This window comes from Phodopus roborovskii, unplaced genomic scaffold (assembly GCF_943737965.1).
Source record: "Phodopus roborovskii unplaced genomic scaffold, PHOROB, whole genome shotgun sequence".
Taxonomy (NCBI): Eukaryota; Metazoa; Chordata; class Mammalia; order Rodentia; family Cricetidae; genus Phodopus; species Phodopus roborovskii.
The window spans coordinates 14,128-18,336 of NW_026125177.1; positions in this window are offsets into that span (position 1 = coordinate 14,128).

Genomic DNA, 4,209 nt, shown 5'->3' on the forward strand with positions numbered 1-4,209 from the left:
CTTATATGTATTTGACTCAACTTGAACTGCTAGTAATTTTTGTGTTGTCATTTTGTGTGTGTGTGTGTGTGTGCATGTGCATGTTTATGTAAATTCATATATAATATAAATGTATTGAATGCTTTTTTATTTTTGGACACTAACTTTATTTTTAAATTATGTGTTGGTGTTTGTGTGGAGATATGTTTACTTGAGTGTGTACATGAGTGTAGATGCCAATGAAGGCCAAAAGAAGGTGTTAGACCACCCCAGTCTGCTGATACAGATGGTTGTGAGCTGCCATGTGGGTACTGGAAACCAAACTTGGATACTCTGCAAGAAAATTGCTCTTAACTATTGAGCCACCTTTCCAGTCTCACATGTAATACAGCTTTTCATCTACCCTCCCCATCAACCTTGTGTGTGTCAGGGGGTAGTTGAAGAGGTAGAGAGCATACTGGTGGGAGGAGGATTTACTCATAGGTATTTGCTCACTTACCTATGACGTCTGTCATGTGTGAAATCTGTTTGACAGCAGGCTGGAAAGTCTGTGGTAGAAAGTAATGTTGCAGCCTTGAGGCAGAATTCCTTCACCCTCTGGGAAACATGGTTATTTGCTTTTAAGACATTGTAGCTGAGGTGATGAGGCATATTTCCATTCTTAAAGTTAATGTTCCTTACTTAAAACCCACTCATTGAAAAGTACCATTATGGCAATACCTAAAATACTGTCTGTTTAAATAGCCAGCCTGTCACAAATATCATCAAATATGTGATAGATTAAAAAAAAATCTATAGCTGAACTTTTGAAGTCCTAATGGAATGGAGAGTTTGGCAACTCAGTGGAGTTTAAAAGTGTTCCTAGAGTAGGTAGAGGTTTATGTATGGAAGGCTGCTATGCAGCATGTTTTCTTAACTTGAGTCATATAATGTGATGCTAGAGAGAAAAGTTACAGAAGTAACTGCTTAACTGAAAATTGTTAATGGTTTTAACATGTTGGTTTTTGCTTTTTATTTTATTTGGTCTTTCATGTGATTTCAAAGATTTAACATATAGGCTAACCCATGCTTTTACTCTTGAGTTACCTCTCCAGCCCCAGGAGTAATAGTGAACTCTTACTAATAATAATGTTCAAATATTAATTAGATTACTGGTGCTTACTGCAAATTCAGTTTCAATATTATATGTTCTTTGACATCTGGTGTAAATAACATATTTTAAAACAGTATTTTGCTCACATGGAGTTCGGTATATAGTAGGCATAATTTTTTTATAGTTGTATTAAGCATTGAAGAGTAGTTGAAATATGATAGCAGATATTTAGGATTTGGATTAATGATACTGAACTTTATTTATTTATGTATGTATGTGTGTGTGTTATATATGTGTGTTTCTGTGTGTATTGTATCTTACATTTAAATACATGGTGATTACTTTAGTATGTGAAAAACACTTGATTCCATAAACATGCTAGCCACAAATTTCTCTTCCTTCTATGCTCTTGAAGGTAAGATTCCCTAGCTGAACATGTCTTCTTTTGCATAGGGATTTCTTGGGCTCTATATCTGATGCTACTTGATCAGCAGATTCTGTTCACTGTAATTTTGTGCCGTTGTTCAAACAAGCCAATCACATCCTCTGTAGCAAAAATGAGGCACTTTTCTGTTATGAGTAAGGTTTTTTCCACCAGCCTGGTCCCAGAACCGCGCCATTCCCAAATAACATGCAGAGATGCTGTATTTCACATAAAGCTGTAGGCCAGTTACTAGTTTCCAGTGGCTAGCTCTGTCTTAAATATTAACCCATTTCTATTAATCTAAGTATTTCCACGTGGTCTTATCTTACCAGAGAGAGACCATGGCATTCTACCCTGTAGGTCCTCCACCTTGAATTTCCTCCCTACTACTTCCCTCTCCTCCTAGTCTCCTAGTCCCACATTCATTGCTTTCCTATTGGCCAATAGTGCTTTATTCATTAACCAATTAGAAAAACATATTTATAGAATTACATCTCCCATCACCTTTCACATCATACAGTCTTCTTCCTTGTTTCCTTTGCTCCTGAATGATTCCCCATGTGCTTAACATGGTTTTGTTTTCTTGTCAACAAAGTTGTGAGTAGCTGTGATTAATCAACTCTAGTCTCATCCATATACAATGATGAGTGTTGGATGATTGGCTAGTTTCATAGCCTCAGGTTGGGATATGGAGATGATTGAAACAGAATTCTTGCCGTTTCTCAGCTCCTATTCATGATGTCAGAGTAGAGAAAGATTCTGGAAGATTGAGTTGGGGGAAGAATAGAGGAGAGCAAGAAAAGAGATACCATAATAGAGGGAGCCATTATAGGTTTAAAGGGAAATCTGGCACTAGGGAAATATCCAGAGACCTACAAGGATGACCCCAGCTAACAATCTAAGCAATAGTGGAGAGGCTACCTTAAATGCCCTTCCCTGATAATGAGATTGATGACTACCTTATATGCCTTCATCCAGTAGCTAATGGAAGCAGAAGCAGACACCCACAGATAAACACTGAGCCAAACTCCTGTAATCCAGTTGCAGAGAGGGAGAAGTGATGAGCAAGGGGAGTCAAGCCCAGTCTGGAGAAACCCACAGAACAGCTGAACTGAACAAGGAGTTTTCCATGGACCCCAGTCTGATAACTGGGAAAACAGTATAGGACCAACTCAGACTCCTGAATGTGGGTCTCAGTTAGGAAGCTTGGGCAGTCTATGGGACCTCTGACAGTGGAACCAGGATGTATCCCTAGTGCACAAACAGACTTTAGGAGCCCATTCCCCAAGGAGGGATTCTCCCTTAGCCTAGAGACATGGGGGAGGACCTAGATCCTACCCTAAATGACTTGCCCGATTTTGATGATCCTTCATGGAAGGCCTCACCCCTCCCCTGGGGAATGGATGGGGGGATGGGATGGGGGGGGTCTTTGGGGAGCATGGGAGGATGGGAAGGAGAAGGTACTGGGATCAATATGTAAAATAAGAAAAATATACTTAATGAAAAAAATAAAAAGGAGTCTGATATCAGCTATTGGCATAAATGACTAGTGAAATATGCATCAATCCAGAAATGGTATTGGTTTTGCTTTTCCAATACTATTTTATTAGCATTTATGTTTTCCAAAAGCATGAAGAACATTTATTTATCTATCATTAGCTCCAGCTCAATTTCTCTGTAAATTATATCTTTTCCTCTCAGCTGTTAACTCAAGAAACATGACTTAGTAGTTTTTTATTCCCTCATTATATTCACCAAATAACATAATCACTGGAAACAACAGAAATGCAGTAAATATTTGGCATGTAATCCAAAACAGTAATTCGGAAATTACTCTTTCATCCAGAGCTTTTAGTTTTTCCTTAAATGGCATAAGATTTAAGTAAATGTCCTAAGTGTGAATTGTTCAATGTTGTTAAAATACAACCCCCTTCCATTTACTTCCAAAGGGAAGAAAGAAAGCTTTAGAATGTGGCCCATTTTCTCTTTATTCATTCTCCTTCCAAAGTGAATATTAGTTGCCTTAAGGCCTCTGAAGAAACCTTAGGGCAGCAGCTCACTTTGTATAGGAAGGAGAATTAGAATAGCAACATGGTGATCCAAACTTCTTCCTGTCTGTTGATTTTGGATGCTTGATGCACAATTTGAAATTCTTGCTGGAAGCTAGTGCTGCTTCAGGAGTTCCTTAGTTTTGTTCTTGTTTTATTTCTGAAGTTGAAGCTATATAATACCCCTATCCGAAGTACAGGGAAACATGCACGGAAGTGTATTAATAGATCACATATGAGTGCAAGTTATGTGTTAACCTGTACTGCCATACATTTCTTAATTCACTTAGCATAATGATCTCTGGTTCATCTGCATTGTTGCACATATAGCTGTAATCCATTCGTTTTCTATGACTGAATAGCATTCATGATGTGTATCCACATTTTATTTCTATTACTTTTGTTTTTATGCTTACTATTTAGACTTTTCTTGGAAGTTAAGTAATTCTTTTGTAAGAATGTCATGGACTATTTTTCTTACTCGGAAATTTAAGAAATTTTTAATGAAAAACCTAGTCTGACAAAGGATTTTTTCTGATTTCTAAATATATACTTTCTCAGAAGTATAATGCTAAGGTGGTCCTTGACAGTGTATTTGTTTCTGGTAAACCATCCAGTGATAGGCTGTGCTTCCCTCCATTGGTGAGAGACTTAAAGAAATACTA